The following is a 7136-nucleotide window of genomic DNA, read 5'->3' as shown; positions in this document are numbered from 1 at the left end:
TCATGCTAGGCTTCCAGGTTTTTCTTATGTTAACTGGTGCTAAGTACTTAAGGATATCTGTGCTAAGTACTCTTTGCTTCTCTAAATTGCCTGTGCTTCCTTCCATCAAACAAAGGCCTTGTTTCATTCCTAAATGTGCCTGATGCCGCCCAGGTCTTTTGGCACCGCTTGCTTTCCTGTGGCAGGTTCTACCTCCCCCGAGAGTAAAGAGGGAGCTGGAGAAGGAGCTTGCCAGGCTGCTCTCCATCCTTTAGCAGCAGTCCTGGTGAAGTGGACAAGTCCCAGCTGAGCGCAAACGTGCAAATGGAAGAGCCGTGCGCAGGAAGGGTCGGCGGGAAGAATGATCCAGGAACCGATGGCCTGGCAGCCTGAGCTCGCTACCGGGGAAGGCCTTGGAGCACATCGTCCTGAGTGCCATCCCACGGCACGTGCGGGGAACCAGGGGGTCTGCTGGAAGACGGGAAAGCTCTGCTGAGGGATGGGGACACCTGGGGGACTTGGCAGGGTGCTGGCGAAGGAGTTGTCTGGAAGGTGAGAGGTTGAGGCTGGAATTGGAGTCAGTTTGAAGGCAGCATCTGTGGTTTAGCACAGCTTTGGTTATGGAGGACAGAAGGAATAGCTGGGACTTTTTCTGTTCGTGGTCCTGCTTCTCGTGCAGAGAAGAGGGGAGAGCTGTACTTTCTCGGCCACTTAGGTATCTGTAGCAGGATAGGGAGGATTAGTCCTCCTGCAGTCTACTCATTTGTTTGGGCTACTTTTGTAACACTGAGTGGACTTTCACTTGCTGGAGAGCCTTTATTCCTTAAGAGAATTAGGTTCTTATCATCATCCCTTCAGAGAAAAATGTTCGAAACCAAAGCAAGGCCTTTCTTTTGCCCCTGTGTAGTCTTATGTTTTGTACAGTGACATTCAATGGATGACCTTAAGGCAAATGTGTTGCTGCTTTGAGATGGCAAGGAAACTTCCAAACCTATCACCTTCTCGGGCCATTCCCATGAATTTAGGAAGTTTGCAACTTTTTGGAACTACTTGAGTTGAGCAATGGGACGTAAAGCTTTCCTGAACTGAGCATTCTTAAATGCCGGATCCTTCTATGCCTTCGCTGCCAGGGTGATTTTGTGCTGCAGGAAATTACTCCAATGAGAAAACAATTTCAGCATGGAGTAACAGCTTCTGACAAGAGACCAAGTGTTGCCAGCAGCTGCTCCAGGTGCTCCTGCTAACATCCCCTGGAGGAAGGAGCACAGCCCCCAATGCACCTGGGCTTTGGCTGCCCTGTGGCAGAGAAGCCCCCCGGGGCACAGGTCTCTGGGGCAGGAGATGACACCAGCACTGCCAGGGCTCAGGGGGTGGCAGCTCTGCTTGTGCGGGGACTCTGCCACACCTGCCGGTTTCAGCGCTCCCCTGGCCCCAGGGGTCAGAGCAGCGCTGGTGCCCTGGCCCACACGTTCCTCGTCTGTGTCACACCTGCGGGTTTAGGACGGCCACCGGCCGAGACGTGTCCCAAGGAGGCCGTGCCACCTTCTGTGCAAGGCCCCGTGCCCTTCCCGCTGCGGCTGTGTCGGCAGCCCTGGGGGCTCCTTCTGCTGCCCTGAGCCCGCAGAGCAGGGCAGCGTTTGCCCGTGGTTTGAGGCGCTCCGAAAGATCCTGTCTTAGGGCTGTCTTAGACGCTTGGGGCGAGGGATTCCTTCCAACCCGGGCCACTTTGGCTGGGCTGGGGGCGGCCCCAGGGCAGGTGGCAGTGTGTGCATTGGCCCTTTGTGACACGGTGCAGCAGCGTGGTCACTCACCGTGGCATGGAACGGCACAGGGTGTCCAAGGAGCCTTCGTGACACATGGTGACACAGGTGCTGGTGGTGATGCAGCTGTGCCACTGTGCTCGGAGCACGTGACGGGACAGGACAGGATAGAGCGGTGTCGTGAGGAGCCCCCTCACAGCACACTCGTTCGTGTCTGACCCGGAGCTTTTCCGAGGCGTTATTCCTGCCGCCGGTTGACCTCAAGGCCAAAGCACAATCCTTGACCAAGAGTCACCCGTCCTTGTGGCAGGAGCCCTCGAGAGCAGAGTGCAGGACTTGCTGTCCTGAACTCTTCCCAGCACTTCAGTTGTGTCGGTGCCTTCCAGGCACCGCTGCAGGACTTGCTGACTCGGAGCTTTTCCGAGGCATCTCTCCTGCAAGTCCCCATCAGTCCAGTCGCTGACATGGAGCAGAGATCCCCAAGAGTGCCCAAATTGGCCAGCGTGGAAGAGGAAGGTCCTGGAGCTGCCCCAGTAGAGGAGACTGGGCTCAGAGGATACTCTGAGGACCTCTTCAAAACCAAGTCCAGTGCTGCCCTGCTGGATATGCTTGTAGAGGAGGGATTTTCCAAGCCAAAGCAAGTAAGAAGCCTGTGACCAGGGTCTGATCCTCCCAGGAACTGCTTGGCCTCCCAAGCCACCCCTGCTGGTCCCTGTAACCCTCCCAGGCCACCCAGTGTGCGGAAAGGGAAGCACTTCTCTGGGGAAGCTGGGGACATTTCTCCCTCTGGCAGCTTTCCAAGTCTTCCCGTGCCTTCTCCAGGCGCCTGCCATGGTCAGGTACATCCACCAGTGGCTCCTGGCCAATGAGTACTCTGGGCACAAGCTGTTCAGGACCCTGCTGGATCTCACCGAGGCACAGCCTGCTGACGTGGTGATGACTCTCCTGCGTGTGGCCCCATCGTGTGACAGGTATGGGGCCCACCTGCCCAGAGGGCTCAGGGCTCCCCAGCCCATCATCCTGTACAGCCTGTCCCAGGTGTCTGAGCAAAGGAGAAATCCAGGGCCCTCCGGCTGCTCCCTTCTCCAGCTCTGGCATGGCAGGCCCCGAGCCTGCTGCCGTGCTCCCTCCCTGCCCCTCGGGGGTCTGTCCCCACAGGGCTGGGCTGCCTGCATGCTGCTGGCAAGGGCCAGTGGGCAGAGGCAGAGCTGGCAGCCAGCTCAGCTCCCCCCTGCAGCCCAGGCCACGGTGCTGTGTCCGAGGCCCCCCTGAGACAGAGTTCTGACCCTGCAGAGCTGCTTTGTCCATGTGGAAGGTCATCCTGTGCTCCCCCAGCACTGCGAAGCCGGCGCAGATGATGCTCCTCCGTGTGCTGGAGGACTGGCCAGAGCACAGCACGTGCACCTCGGATGGGGACAAAACTGGTGTCTTTGCCCTGGCTGTGAGTTTCTGGAACTGGCCCCAGCTCACCCCACGGCTGCCTTTCCAGCAGCTCTCCACCCTCCTTCCCCCACCGCATCTCCCTGCCTCAGGCGCTGGGATGAAGCCTGGCCTAGGGGCAGCTTCAGGGGCACCGGGCCCGGTGCTCCCCCTGCGTCTCCCCTGGCCTCTCCGTGCCACGCTGGGGCCCTGCCACACCAACACCTCAGCACTGTGTCGGGGGGATTCGTCCTTTGCAGGCAACTGCGGTGATGTGGAAGATCCTCCAGGAGCACTATGTCCCACTCGAAGTGAGGCTGTGTTTCCCCCGCCTACTTGTGCATCTGCTCTTCCAAGTGTTCTCCAGCACTTTGGATCCACCAGAGGAGATCGATACCTTCTGGAAGGCATGCCAGGAGCGAGACGGCCTTGCCACCAGCCCCAACAGGTGCTCCATCCCAGTCCTCCTGTCCCTGCCACATCTCCAGGGCAGGAGCCAGTGCTCCCAGCGTGACCTGGGCTTTGCTCTGCACATAGGTTTGCAGCGTGGACCCTCAAGTCCCTGCTCTGCCAAATGCGCTGTGAGAATGTGGTGGTGGCAATGGAACGCCAGCGTGGCTGGGACAAGCTGCTCCATGCTGACACCCACCACTATGCTTTGGGTCTGCTGGCCAGGTGAGACCCCCTTGACGCCGCCGCCCCCAGAATCTGTGCTCTGTGCTCGGGGTCCCCCACAGAGTCTCTGTGGTGATGAGCCAGAGGGCCTTGTCACCCCGGAACACCAAGCAGACTGGCAAAGGCTGGGAGAGGCGGGTGCCCACAAGGAGCCACCTCCCAAATGCCTGAGGTCCCCGTGCAGGATGGTGCTGAAAGAGCCGACCTCTGGGAGTCACTCCTGGGAAAGGTCTGTCCCCCTGGTTCACAGTGTTGGTTACTTTTTCTCCTGCCAGGCAGATGTCTTCTGTCTCCAAACCCTTGTGTTCCTGGATCATTCACTACCTGCTCCAGCTGCTCAGCACACGGCAGCCACGCTGGGATCTGCCCGCCCTGGTGTTCCTTGTGGAGGTGAGCCTGAAGGCCAGCGCTGCCTGGCTGAGCTGCCTCCCAGCTCTGTGCCCTCTCGTAGCCGCAGCTGCCTGGGACGGTGCCCGCGCCCTGTGCTGCTGCTGCTGCTGCTGCCTGGGCCCGGCCCTGTGCGGGTCTGGGCTGCTGTCGGCCGGGACCCCTGTCACTGCCCTGTGCCTTTCAGGTCCTCCAGTGCCTCAACTTGAGTAAGTGCAGCGGCATCGCTCTGGAGATCCTGTCCAAGAACCTGCGGAGCGAGTGCAGGGAGAGGCGTCTCTTGGCACTCAGAGGCCTCGTGGTGCTGGGCAAGAATCGCCTGATGGTGAGAAGGGGGCAGCGGCTGAGGCTGTGCGGGCAGCGTGGGGCTGGGGAAGGCAGTTGCTTGAGCTTGCCTTAGTTTTGGGTGCTGAGACAGCTGCTCCCAGCTCTCCTGCCTCCCACTTCAGCTGCCCGAGTGCTTCCACACAGGCCTTTGGCCTCTGAGCCCTGTGGCAGCAGGCTGGGCTTACACAGACTTGTGTTCCACACAGGCTAAAGAAATGTGGAACCTGACTGAAAGCCTCATCGAGCTCCTGCAGGAAAGTGATGGCGACATCATCAGGATGACCATTGTTCTACTGAAATATTTGTTTCTGTACAATGGCGTCCTGATACCCAGCCCCATCGCCCTGAGACTGGCTGAGGCGCTCCTGCCGCTCTTTGACAACGTAAGGCTCTGTGCCCCCAGCCACGGCCACCGAGTGCCGCATGGACACTTTGTGCCATGTGGATTTGCAGGCTGGTGCCCAGGTCAGCCAGAAGCAGCCCGTGATGAGGTCTTTTTTCCTTCCTTTCATACAGGATGATAGCCAGGTGCAGCTGTGCGCTATGTTTGCCTTTCAAGACATGATGGTTTCGTTAACGGAAGAGGGAAGAAAGGTGCTAAAGTCACATGTGCGCCAGAGCCTGCTCCCACTCTCCTTCCACTGCCATGACCAGAACAAGTGTGTGCTTGAGGTGAGCACTTGTGAGCTGCTGCTTCCCCCTGGGCAGGGGCTCGGCTGCCTCCTGCCCTGGAGCCTTGCAGGCTGGAGCCTCTTGCAGGCCTTGGCACAGGGACACTCCTGTGCCCTGAACTGTGGGGCCATCTGCGGCTCTCTGCTGCTCTCCAGGCCGCCCGGGAAACGCTGCATTCTTCAGCCAGATTCCTGAGGAGGAGGGATCTTGAACAGATGCTGCAGGTGGATCAGACGTGGAGGTTCGGCGAAGGACTGGTAAGGGACTGAAAGCCGCGGCCTCAGCCCGAAGAAGGCCCCCGAGTGCGGTGCCCACGGAGCCCCGGCCCAGCGGGGCCGCGGGGCGGGGCGGCACCGCGCCTCCCCGGGCAGCAGCCGGCCCTCTGTCCCCTGCAGAGCCCGGCGCCGGCGCCCGCTGGCCGGGCCTCGGGGCTGTGCGGGCAGGGGAGGCCGGGGCTGGGCGCGGCCAGAGCCCGGCCAGGGGCTGAGCCCGTGCCAACCCTTTCCTCCCTGCTGCCGCTCTCTCCAGCTGGCAGACGACAGGAGCCGAGCGGCCGAGCACCTGCGCCGGGCCCTGCCCTACCTGGAGCACCCACAGGAGCCCCTGCGAGAGGCGGCCATCAGGTTCATGGGTGAGCCACGAGCCCGAGCCCCCATCCCCGGCCCGCCGCAGCTCGGCCCCGGCCCCGGCTGCTGGCCCGGCTGCGGCGGCATCCGCGCCCGGCGCCGTGGAGCCGCGCCTGCCCTCGGGGCCGCTGCCGCCCTCTGGCAGCCGTGCCCTGGGGCGGCAGCGTGCGGCAAGGGCCCGGGCCGAGCCCCGCCGGGGCAGGAGGCCGTGTGGCCACAGGGCTGGCAGCGCCGCCGGCAGGGCGCCGTGCCGCTGGGGCCCTGACAGGCTCTGTGTTCCCAGGGATGGCCGGGCGGCACCTGAGGGGAAGGAAGGAAGAGCTCGAGCTCATCTGTGCGGGTGAGTGGGGGCAGCGGGCTGTCAGCGGGGGCTGCCGGGGGAAGCCGCACGCTCTGGCCCGGCTGCGGAGGGCTGTGCTCCCTGTGCGGACGAGGGGTGGTGAGGGCGGAGCACACGGAGAATTCGGGGACACGTCGGGGATTCATGGCCAGCAGCTTTGGGCTGATCCTGAATTATTAAAAAAAATAGGAATATCGCCCTAATGCCGATATCCAACAATGACGGACAAAAGACTCTCCAGCAGTTTAGAGTTAGAAAGTGTATGTTTAATTACGACGCCGGGCAGCGTGCGGGATAGCTCCCGAACACACGCGCGCTCACAGAAGATCACAGGGTCTTTTGATGTACAGAAGGATTGAATACCCAAAACACAAATGTATATTCATGACTTTAGTACCTCCCATTCCCCGCTCCCTATGGTAATTAGCCAAAAGCTATTAAGCATGCGTGGTTTGTTCTTTGAAATGGGTCGGTGGTCTTTTTTATGGGGCGGGGTCTCAAAATGATGAAGTAAGTGAGTCTTCTTCGCTTTGACTTTTTAACCTTTTAGCGTTGCGTGACGACTGAATCCTGTTTTCCCAGGAGTATTTGATTTCTGAATTCATTGTCCTTCTTGAAGCCTATTGATTAGTCAGAATACACAAACATAAGTTGACAGGCCCCATGATTTATCAGTTCCTTAAATCCGGCTTCTGCTTATCAAAAGGGAAGTCTATCTGTCTTACTTCAGCAATATCCAGTTAAAGTCTGTAATTCTTCAAAATTAATGTTTCAATCCCCTTGGTCCCTGCTCCCTCGTGGCCATGGCAAGAGCGGGCTGGGCTGGCCCTGGCAGGGGGCTCTCCTCGGGTCCCTGCTGATCAGGGCTATGGCCCCGTGTTCCTCTGTCTTGCAGCCCTTGAAAACACGGCAGATGACAGCAGCCCTGCCATCAGAAACCTGGCCATTGAA

At 59.9% G+C, this 7136-nt stretch overlaps 1 pseudogene; it reads left to right on the top strand.

Moving 5' to 3' along the window:
• The first annotated feature begins 2203 nt into the window (after positions 1-2203).
• On the top strand, positions 2204-6752 carry LOC136303402 (maestro heat-like repeat-containing protein family member 7; annotated as a pseudogene).
• The last annotated feature ends 384 nt before the right edge of the window (positions 6753-7136 follow it).

The sequence above is a fragment of the Chamaea fasciata genome, unplaced genomic scaffold (genome assembly GCF_029207755.1).
Source record: "Chamaea fasciata isolate MVZ Bird 193981 ecotype frontalis unplaced genomic scaffold, bChaFas1.0.hap1 SCAF_33, whole genome shotgun sequence".
In the NCBI taxonomy this organism is placed as follows: Eukaryota; Metazoa; Chordata; class Aves; order Passeriformes; family Sylviidae; genus Chamaea; species Chamaea fasciata.
This window is presented reverse-complemented; position numbering and strand designations above follow the sequence as displayed.